General features: G+C 28.1%; 1 protein-coding gene across 3 annotated transcripts in view; it reads left to right on the plus strand.

Annotated features, from left to right (window-relative positions):
- Positions 1–8340: 8340 nt before the first annotated feature.
- LOC113559965 overlaps positions 8341–12798 on the plus strand; it is a 69760-nt gene continuing 65302 nt past the window's right edge. For 2 of the 3 annotated variants that reach the window (XM_026965762.1, XM_026965772.1), the window contains exons 1-2: positions 8341–8715; positions 12328–12400. The gene's annotated coding sequence lies outside the window, so the exon portion shown is untranslated. The remainder of the gene's footprint in view (positions 8716–12327; positions 12401–12798) is intronic. The other variant, XM_026965767.1, reaches the window with a different exon arrangement.

The following is a 12798-nucleotide window of genomic DNA, read 5'->3' on the forward strand; positions in this document are numbered from 1 at the left end:
GTTTTATAATATATGTATCAGATGTCTAATAGGAAAGTACAGTTAATTTGTATAAATTAAAGATCATATGATTTCAATTAAATTGCATAACATAACATATTTTTTTCAATGTAAAACTATACTTATGCTTACTATACTTTTGCTATAATATACAAGTCTGGTTAAAATCGTTATAATGAATATGTAATCGTAGGCACACATAATAAATATAATATTTATATGATGTAGACTACAAAAATATTTAAATTGACCAAAACTAAATAAAGGTATAAATAATTTCGGATGACTATACACTCTCAAAGTAATCTCTCTCTAGTTGTAACATCGCACTCGACCTACCCACTTCCAATTCTACCTCCCAGAAAAATAACTATGTTAATATTTGAAAGTCGAAATAACTCGCAAGGGAATGCAGCTGGTCTAAGTTTGGTACGTGAAGAAGCCTCCAACCCTAATCAGTGAATCCTGATAGTGAAGACCCTAGGGATTGGTTCCGAGTCAATAGTTATCCCATATCGATCGGGACATTTTCAAAAACACACCTTGCCAACCTAGTCAAAGAACTTTTAAATCATCAACTAAAGTTTTTTGTACAAATAAAAAAAATTAATAAAATACTTAAATGGTAATGTATTATTAGAATGGTAAACAGAATATTTGAAAATTCAAATGTTCGATAATAATGGCCGTAACGACTGTTATTAAATATCAATATCGTTACTAAGTTCATTATTAAAATAAATATTTGATACTTAATTTACTTGACTATAAAATATTATTTACTTCTCGGTTTCCGATCTATAGCCAGTATATTATCGCTTATAATATTCTACATCGTCTTAAGGATTATAATGTTTCTGCCATAAATGATAAATTTTCATGAACATTTCCGCCAAAGGACGCTTTCGCTAAAATATTAGGTACTTAATCATGTATTAAATTTAAAAAAATAATGCTCTGAACATTTCAAAATAGTTTTATGAAAAGTATACGAGACTAGTACCAAGAGCAAAAATAATAGTTATTATTAATAATACTAATACGAGAATTTGTTTCGAATTCACATATAAAATATTTTGATACATCTTGAAATTTGCTTCTAAAATTATATTTAATAGGTAAGTATTGTTCAGATAATCTAGTAAAAACAGTTTATAAGCTTACAAGTAGCTAGTATATCTTTTTTATAACCAAGTTACGTCCCGAAAATATAAACTAAAACATACCCTTTTTTTTTTTGCACGCAAGTAGTATGTATGATCTTTTATTTTTTTATATTAATAATGTTCGTTGCGGTACACGGTACATTGACCTTTGTCATAACTTATATTATATGGTAATAATTATATAATTAAGACGTCGTCATTAGAAAAAAAGCAAGTAACTAATCAAGCATTTTTATCATGATATTTGTTATATACTATATAACTGTTAATGAATCATTTGTACGATAATGACTATATATTACTTATACATTTTGCGTGATTTTTTAAAATTGACAATTTTAGGACAACATATTATTGTTGAATAATGATGTTATGATTATTATTGTAATATAGCATGATAAATATATGATATGTAATTACGAATTATTTATTGAATTTTTGTATTTTATGATTAATACATACAAACATTTTTGTGTATAGTTTAGTAATATTTATATACTTGATACGTAGTATAATATTCGGTCGTTTAGTAAAATATCGTTTTACAAAAGAACTTACTTTAGTGATAACAGAAATTGAATCTATTTCGTTTTTGTTGCATAGTGAGTGAATACAGACAATATTTATAAAAAAAGTAAGTTTTGTTTTGCAAAAAAAAAACATTATCCAATATTTATAGATATTGTTATTCAATTTACGTTGCTTTTTAATATACTGCAACTGTTTATATAAATACAACTTATTGCATGATATTATATATAGTAATGTATATTTCATCGAAATACATTGTTCAGTTAATTTTATAAAGAAAATTCTGTGATAATTCCTTTCCTAATATTTTTCTTATAAAATAAATCATTTTATTGTCTCTAAATATTGGATTAGTGAAAAAATGTCTTTGTACAGAATCGTTCATAAAGAAGTATAGGTAATAAAATAAAGTTGGTTCACAATATAAAACATCTAATTTTCACTAGACTGCACATTGCATTTTTACTATACTTGATTAAGTATATTATTTGTTCAAACATTTTTACTCTGATTTTTGGCATTGCTTTGAGTAATAAAACGTTTTTGTATCGATAACGATTGACTGCGTTTTGAGTACAATATTTATTGAACAAATAAATTAAGGAAAATTCTAAGCTGCTAAATTCTTACTAACTTAAATTTTTGTTTTTATTTTTTTAATGTTTTGATGCGGTGTATATGCTTAGGAGCACAAAAATCTTAAAATTGTAATGCAAGTTATCATAATATGTTGTTTTTATGTAATTTAAAAAAAAAATTGAAAATACGTTATAATATATTTTTTTTAAAAAGCTTTTAAAGTTCACATTTTTGCAAAATACGTCAAATTTACAAAAATATAAAAATGTACAAAGTTTAAGATCAAACAAAAATAACGATTATTAGTTGTTTGTTCTTATTTTGGCTGTGACTTATGGTTCAAAAATAATATTCGTAAGAACTTGAAGTTTAACTTTTTTATTATTGTTATTTACTGTACACCATATATTCAGATTAATTGTATGTTATTAATATTGAAATAAAATCTGACAATTGAACTCCTGTAGGCATTGATATTAATACAGGTGTAGACTATAATAGTACTATCCAGAGAGTAATGAAATAATGAATAATGAACAAGTAAGGGTAAATCAAACGAAACACGCATTAAAGTAATCTGAATACCAAATATTGAGGGAGTCAATTTTCGATTAGGTTATTACTTTATGTAAATTTATAATAAAAATTCACAAAAGTAAATGGTGTTATGATTAGAACAAATATAGATGTTACGTTCAGTTTTAAATCACAACGGGGTTGTAATAATTGAACTTTCCTTAATTTGTTTCTTGATAACATTAATGTTATATATCTGATATAGAAGAAATTTCATTTAAAATAATTTGATTTAATTTTTTCCTTATTACAGGGAATCGTAATTTTTTTACAAACTTTACAAAGTATTATCTATTCAAACAAAATATTGTATACTTTCATGCAGTGTTTTCTATTTTCATTTATGTCTGACTCGTCGAGTTAAAACTATAAGCTCTAGCTTTATGTTTCTTGATTTTGGTAAATGTTTGCACTTCGTTTATTTTTCTAACTCATTTTTTCCGTTGACTTAGTGAACAAATTTAGACATGGTATATACATCGATTTATTGGAAAATAGCTAAAATTTATTCAAGATCTCTGCTAGTATGTAACTTAAATTGAATCAACCCATCAATGACCCAAAAACCATTTTTCCCGCGTGTGTTGTGGTGAGAGACGGAGAAGGTGAAATACATATTGAGCATAAGTACCCATTTATGTTATATATACATACATTTTTTTCTATAATCGAAAATGGAAAGCTCCTAGAAATGTATACTTTTTATTTTGGTATTATTTTAAATAAATAAATATAGTAAACTCAACTACCTTAGTACAAAATAAATAGGTATTGCATATAAAAATGATTTTATTCAATACTCATAGTCAATTAATAATACGTTAGACCGTTGTTATTTGTAAATTAGTATTTTGCGATATTTGTATTTTAAAGCGAAATATAAAAAATTTTAAATTGTAATATTTTACATAGGCGAGCTTGACTTATATAAAAATTGGAATATCGTATAAATCTAATGTACAAACAAAAATAATAAAAATGTTCTTCATTTAAAGTTTGATAATATACCAATTCATCACTTTAATTCTTCAGCTAACAAACAATACAACTTTAGTTGTGCTGAACATAAATTATTGTTTATGGATCAAAGGAAAAATTGCTTTTTGGTGTATTTGTAATAAACTATTGAGAAATTAATTTTTAATCATATTGTTCATCAAAATGTTGACAGTACCAATAATGTTATATAATATACAATGTCACAAATTAGTAATAATTATGGCTGGTCAAACGACAACGGACAAGTGACAATCTATACTACCATACGTCTATAATACCGTAGTCTAATAATATAGCTATGTATAGGTACTGTCTTATATGTAGAACGTTCTAGAAACCCGTAATGATTGAATTTCCTGGTGATTTTATATAAGTATGTAAACATAATAAAAATAAAGAAATTTACAGGTATGATAATGTTGTGTCTAATTATCTAAAATGTCTAAAAATCATGTATTTTAATACTGTGAAAGTTTTAAATTTAGTTGATAAATGATGCTTTAGCTTCTCCGTAATAATATAGGGATAGTAAATGTTTTTATACGCTTTTTCTCCGAAACCCCTGCAACCCATATAGAATATAAGCAATTTCTAGTACCATCCTTAAACTGGATATCAGAGATTTTTGCTACCAAGCAAATTTATTTTTTATAAACATTATAATAATATTATTATTTGGTAACTGATTTTCATCACTAACTGTTCTTTATTAACTTTTAGCATATATTTTATTAATTAATAGTTAGGTGTTAGAGCCGATTTCAAGACAAACGTCAGAATTAAGTTTTAATTTTTTTATATCTTGAATAGTAAAAATACAATATGTTATTTGCCTGAATCACTTTTAATGAACAATCGAAAATATTTCTTATTATAGTAAAGTTTGCTTGAATTGAAAATTGATTTTATAACTGTTTAGAGCCTTTAGGAAATTATTTGATAAACTATTAACTTGGTTATGTTAGTGTAATTAATGCACAAAGTAAATATTTATTATGTATATTATATAAACACAAAGTAAATATTAAACTACAACTTTTGAAATGTTATATTATTTTGTGTAATCGCTCATAATCAAAATGTATCTATAAAGACGGAAAATATGAAGAAGATTATTACTATTATTGTTTCATAAATTTTCGGAAACATTATTCAGCGATTTAACTAATTTAATACATTACATTTCCATCTAAATTAATCTATCCCGAGAAAACATAAAATTAATAATATTAAGTAAATCGTTTTTGAACGGTGCAACGGGCCAAATGGAACGTCAGGAATATTGCGATGTCAGTTGTTTTATGTACGAGTTAATAAGTCTTTCCGTAGTGATTAGTGTTTGATAAAAGTACGCTTCATCTTTTAAAATGTAAACGAGTTTCGCTAAGATTCAACACGGAAAACGTGACCACGAATAGCAGACTATATAATTTCATAAAAATTATGCGTCTTTTAAGATTTAAATGTTTATTTTGATACGTTTTAGTATTTTACCAGTTATTATAAATTTTGTCTTATGATTTTATTATTATGAAAACATGGCGGGTGACCAGATGAAAGTAGAAAACATTTCGCCGAAATTCAATAAATTGTTTTTATTATTTAATACAGCCATCGACCTTGTCTCGGCAGCTGATATAATACCTACACGAATCTACGAAACTAACGAGATGATTCGATTATTTTGCTTTTCGCTCGGTGATTAGGGGACATTTTTAAGGAGTTCCACATAGGCAATTTATACGTATCCTTAAATTAGTGCCGTGTGGGCAGTACACCATGATCGTCACTGGTCAGTAGTGTACGTGCAATCACTCGAGCAAGCCGTTGCGGCACTCGAGCAAAGCAACTGATCTAATAAAATAAAAAAAAAAAATAGTAAACGTTTATTATTTCTTCATACTGTCCATATTACCAGTGATCATTGATCTGCTAGACAGTCGCATGCGTTATCGTAGTGTGTAAGTACGTCTATAAATTATAGTATCAAAACAGGTGTTATGATTTTTCTTACTGTGAATTCGATTGATAAACAAATGTTTAAACGTCACAGATTATTACGAATGTATTTATTTTTTTATATTGTTAATGTAACAAACCATCGGTAAAACAGAGTTGTTACTTTTTAGTTAAATTTTAAGGTTTAGCCATGGCTCATGAATTATTATAGTCAGTCGAAATACATATTATGAACATCTAAATCAAATACAGTCCTTCAGTAATGAAGTAATTTTTGTTTTAGACTTAAATACAAAATAATTTATGTAAATCAATTTTACTTATATTAGACTTTAAAACACAATTATTGTCACATGATATTATTATTTTATTTTTTTATTTTAATAATAATTAATCAATTAAAAATTAATAATAATCTTGCATTTTAAAATTTGAAGTAACTGTTACTACATTACAATATTTCATATTGTAAAACGGCATTGCATATATACAATAATTATAACTGTGCACTGTTTTACTGATGTTAATTAAAAATAAACTCAATTATCCAACTCTTTCATAATTTAATTAAAACAAATAACAGTTTATACAATGATAAATAATACATATATACATAACTGACTATATTATAAACATTGTTCATAAAAAAAAAAACAGTACAATGGTTCCGCTTGGCTTGAAATTGGTTGATATACGTGTATTGTAGTTTCCGGAATAATAATTATGGGTTGATAATGGCACTTTATTCATTAAAATGAATTTAAAATATATTTTGGTAATGTAAAAAATACATTGTTGAAAATCAGTTTATTTTCCCGTCAAAAATAATAAAATATTTATCAATTTCTTAATAAAATAAATTCTTATCGTCGTGTTCATCATTTGACATATTATTACTTTCTCAACTGTTAATTTTTTGGATGACGTTTGATTTTGAGTATTATAATATTATAGTCATTAAACGCCGAATAGTTGCAATGAAAATTTTTAAGTGGATATTATTTTCGTTACATATTGTAGAATGAATTTGATTCAAGTAACATAATAGTATGTAAGGGTATTAACTTTAAATTTGTAAAAAAAAAAAATGAAGTTAGGTATGTGTAACAACAGAGAATTAAAATTAAAGGTTGAATTATCAGATTTAGGGTTGATATATCAGGTAAAATCATCCATCCATGTAAGTCCTAACACGAAACAAAATTATAACGAATTCAGACTTATAACTGACAACTTAAATGTGTAGTTGGTGTGATTAAAATTATTTATTGTTTGTTGCATTAAAAAATTCTTATCCAATCTATGTAAATGTAAATATAATCCACATTATATTATCATACGTATGTATAAAATAATAATAATAAATTAAACATACCTTTTGTAGGTGTATTTTTGTTCACGTAGAAACTTACATATGTAACCGCTTACCTGCTATGTTTCGTGTGGGAATTTACCAAACCCCAATTATGTTAGGCGGTAAAAGTTAGGACAAGGTCATAACCCAACTCACATTATTGAAATAAAGTAAAGTAATGCTATCAGATATTTCCAACGCCCTATATACTGGGTGATTCAAAAAACACGGTCGCATGGAAACATGTTCACTCCCTCCCATCATTTCCCTTTAATAATTACATTTTCAAATCTTTAAATTTTTTCACCATTTAAGACATACCGTGTGGTATACTGGTATTAATACAAACTTCTTTCTATGTACTAAGAAATACTGTTTAGAAAGTAACACCAAATAGTTTCTAAGTTATCAAACTTAAAATACCTACTAACTAATAATACATTATGATTATATACTAATATTAACGTTTTATAATTTATAAAAATTGTCAAAATATAATTAATACCAGACTATAATATTATGACATATCATATTTTATGAAAAACAATTATTCTTAGTACTTAAATACAATAATTAATTTACAGTGGAAAAGGGTGGCTCTCGCTTGAAACCTGACGTCTACGTCGTCGCGGTATTCTCCTTAAAATCTGAGTATTCGAATCGTTATTCAATATTATAATAACAGTCTCTCGACAAGTATATATTCATTAGGACTTCCAAAAACCTGAGTTTGTAGAACAAACGCATAGCCAAATAGTGTATAAAACGGTGTGGAACGCGCTCGGCGAATTCAGAATTATGCTGTTTGTGCACGGCAGTGAGCAATGGCAGTGTACTAAGTACTATATTATAGTCTCTATGTCGTATACAGCCCGCAGTGGCGATAATAATAGTATTACACGCCACCCTGCCGCGAGGCGATTCTCTTCGGACGTTGGCTCGCGCCCCGCAGTGGCGACCGCGACGACGGGGAGGTGCGCGCGTACGTCGGGGTAAGTGTGTAGACGTTCGGTGTACGGGGATGACGGACAGAGGAGGGGGGGGCGCGCTAAAAGGGGCGGCGGCGGCCATGGCGGCGTATTGCTGGCGCCGACTGCCACCGACCGTCTGCCGGCGGCGGCGGCGGCGGCACGCTTGGGCCACACGGTCGCCGCCGACGCCGACGACGCGCCGAGACGGTTCTCTGTTGTTGCGTTGTACTCGCGCCGTACACTCTGTTGCTTAGTGTACGGGACGACGACGGCGGCGACGGCCGACGCGAACGGGCACGACGCTTTTAATGATGATGGTTTATCAGTTCGTCGTGGTCCGCTACTACGCCGCGACCGTATCGGCGGTCGCCACCGGGTGATTGCCGGACGACGTCGAAGAGGGAGCAGCAGCAGCAGCAGCAGAAGGCAGCGGACGTCGAGATAATAATAGTATTATACACTGACGGACGGCATTGTACCATAGACACGCCGGAAGTCCGGTACCGTCTGGCTACCGTATACCCAGCGAGACACGGGACGCGCGAGATCTCCTCACCGCGGACGCCGCCGCAGATCACAGGTAGGCGCGATTTTGTTGTCGCAATACGCGTAGCGGCGAACGCGACGAATAATTATTATCGTGACGATACGAATTAGCGGCGTTCGTCGTAGCGGGTACATTATCAGTAATATTATATTACTATATGTGTGATTGGGTCGTCACTTGTGAATATCGTTTAAAGACCCCAATTGGTTTTGAGACGACGGATTCGTTAACGAACCGTTTTGTTTCGGACGATCACGATGTAACGCGTGTCTTGTCGCATGACCTTTTCGGATTTGCTGTGTTATTTATTTGATTATTATTGTGTTTTAGTGCTGCAGTATGCTCAGATTTTTATTTCCGAGGGTGCAACGATATTAATTTCATCGTTTTTCATTATATTACAGTATAATATGTTGAAATGAAATATTAATAAATAAAAACGTATATTTTTTTGTATTATTATCATCCGTTTGAAAGTAATTCTGCGTTGACTAGGACTATTTGTTATGAAATGCTAATATTAGTCACGCGTTTTATTAAAAACCATATTACTATCTATACAGAATTAATTATTATTTATTATTTTGATTTTTGATTTTTTTCCAAAATATCTAACTTAGTGCATACTTAATCGAATATATTAATGTATTAATGTTTTCAAGAGCATAATATCATCACAGACATTTTGTCATACGGACCGTAGTTGTAGAATAGACAATTAACTCAACACATTGCAGATGAAAATATTACCAGGAAACCTTATATAAGTACGCGTTTTGTTGTAGAAATGATGAAACTCGAAACGGATCAATGGTTTAAAACTATTTTGTAAAGTTATATTCCGAAAGACTGAATTAAAATGACACCCAACATTTATTGCATTCACGTATCGGCACTTTTTGCTCGACCTATTCGCTGAAATGTATATATATATTATATTTAGTCAGTCTTCTTTTCTCTGCTATTTTATCGGGACAGTCATGGTTATAAAAACCACCAACAATATTTTTGGGGTAGCGTGTTTTCCATTTCGTTGACAAAAAAACCGTAATTTTTTGGTTTTTGGTGGTCTTTTTAAGAAACCACCGTTCGTAGCATAGGTAGGTAAAAATAATATAAAATGACTCACACTAGGCGACCAATGGCACAGCCGAATTACGTGATCCGAAAGCAAAATTTCGCCTCTAATAAACACTTTTTTCCCACCCTCGTACATATAAATATTTATTTTCTTCTATCGTTATCCCGAATTATTCAAATTTGACATTTTGGTCGTGTTCTTGAAAAATTCCAATTCTATACACACATATCGTGCTTGAAATAAATATATATTATTTTTTCGTAACATCGTGTGCCTACTTTTTAAACGGTTTTTTTTAAAAAATAGTTTTCTAAATTTTAAAAGTTTTCTCTTTGCGCAATCACATTATCATAAGACCTCATAATTATTATCGAGATGTTTTCTTCCCCATAATTATCTGCTGTAAAATCTATATCATTACCATAGAACATAATAATACATTATATTACGCGATATCAAAATCGGTTTTTAGTACTTTATTACATGGATATTTTAAATTTGAACATTTTACTTTTATCTAACACGTATTTTATTTTAAATATAAAACCGTTGTTAGTTTAGTGTTCGTATTTATTATTATTATTGGAAATAACATATACTTATTGAAACTTATTATTGATTTTCGTTTAATATGTATTTATAAGTTTCTAGAGTATAATATTATACACCATAAAATATCGACGATAGTGATTTTATAAGTAGTGATGAGAATATTATACTTAAATTTAGATATAGGTACTAGATAAAAATATGTACTATAATAATTATATCCTGTCAACTATTATTATCGACAATATTTGTTTTAGTATTTTTATTTCCAACTGTCGATAATATTGTATATGGCCTACTATCAAAGATAAATTCTATAACGGATAATAATTATAGTTTTTAGTACGAAACAAAGAATAAAAAAATTTCTTAAAATATCTTCTTAATTTTTTTTTTCCATAAAGCACCGTAAACATTTTTCAAATAATTTAATTGCTTTTATTCGACAACAGGAAAAAATGCTTAGTTATACTCATATACGCACACATCATAATATCTCGATCATTTAGTATTTACAATACAAATAGTTATACGTTTATTACGTTTACAGAAGATATTTATTCTACGGAATATAATACATTTAATGGTAGTGTGTTAAGATACAATAAAATAAAGTACTATAAACTAAATCGTATTTAACATAAAAGTTCTTGTAGTATAAACAAAAAAAAAAAAAATCGATGCGATATAAATTATTATTTCTTTACGCTGTGTTCAAGCATCAAATTGAAACATCATAATGTAATTATATTATTTAATTTTCTAAGATACAGGCCTAATAAATTAAACTATAGTTGTGTAGTTACATTATACAAAAATTAATAAATTAGTTGAAATTAATATGGCCTACATGTTTTTATTTTAAAATTAGTTTTCTATGACGTGTTTTAATTTTTAGTATATTTTATTTAAATATTAATAATATATAATATAAATACATACATTATATTATTATGAGACATCATTTGTGCGATAAAAAATTATATTTATGTTATACTATCGTTCCCATTAATAAATTATATCTTTTAAATAATATTATTATACATATTGATTAAATCGATTAACACAAACTATATATTATTACGATTGGTATCTCAAAGTAGTTAAATTATACATTTTAATTTTGTTTAACCTTATTCAAATAAGTGATTAAATTATGAAATTACCAGGTTAATATGAATTTTAGTGCTAAAAATGTTTCTAAATTTGTATTAACATTATATTATGTTGTAATCGTAAATATCTTGTACGAAGGTTTTTGTTTTTGTTGCCTGTGAAAGTTCAAGGATGAACAAAGTACTGATAGTAGTCATTATTATTCTGTAATGGCTGTAGTATGTTCTTCCAGTTAATATATGAACGGCTTAATGATATAATATTATAAAGTTTATAAAAATTGTTATAGTATTAGAATATCTCGTTGAAAATGCTTTAGAAATAAAGATAGTAACATTTATGGATAATTGTAAAATAATATTTCATAAAGCTAATATCAACAAAATAATAACGTATAATATACATTTTAAATTATTGTTAAAATATTCTTATAAATCATTATTAATAATTTATTATGTTATGACATTTGTCATTTTCTTATGTTATTTGTTATATAGTAGAATATTTGATGATATTTATATGTAAAACTATTCAATTTAGGTTTTTAGGTTACAAAATGTAAAATATTTATTTAAACATTTAATGACATAGTTTATTGTTGTAGCATGTACTTACTCGCTATTCATGTGCAATGTGCATGTCTTATGCAGTTTTTATAACGCGGAAGTCAGGATATCATAAACATGTTACTAAATAAAATTATATTTACAAACACGAGTGAATATTCAAATATAATAAAGAAATACATTGTATTTTAGAAATATTATTTTGATTGAGAAATCCAAATGTTCTAATCAAATAATGTAGGCTTATCAATTAATCAAATGTGTAATTTATTATAGTAAGTTATACAAATTATAATAGATTTTTTTTTACTTATATACGTTTTAAAATTACAGATGCTCTTGGTGCATCTAGATGGGATCTCAAGAGAGCTTAGCCACATTTCAATAACAGTTATATCAGCATTTGGTAATATTTATATTTTGATATTTTTTTATTAAGTTCATAGCAATATTATTGAATTTGATTCAAGTCTCTTAACTTATACAATTTTTCTTAATAAGTAATAGACGATGTGTATAATATATAAAATACAGTAAAATTAACTCATTTCATTACGTTACATAACATTAAGAGGCTCCAATGCTTTACCGCTTAAAGCCTGCTATATATCGCATCTGGATGAAAAATTGTTGCAGGCTAGCGTCCAGCAGGTTTTCTATTGTCTGAACATTTTCACATTGGCATTCAATGTCTATCCTCTCTCTTATTATTCAACATTTTCTCAGTTTCTCTTTAGTCTGTTCAACTCTCATTTACAAGGATGGTTTAATCCTCCCGACGGTCAATTTATTATCGCACCCTAA

The sequence above is a fragment of the Rhopalosiphum maidis genome, chromosome 4 (assembly GCF_003676215.2).
Source record: "Rhopalosiphum maidis isolate BTI-1 chromosome 4, ASM367621v3, whole genome shotgun sequence".
In the NCBI taxonomy this organism is placed as follows: domain Eukaryota; kingdom Metazoa; phylum Arthropoda; class Insecta; order Hemiptera; family Aphididae; genus Rhopalosiphum; species Rhopalosiphum maidis.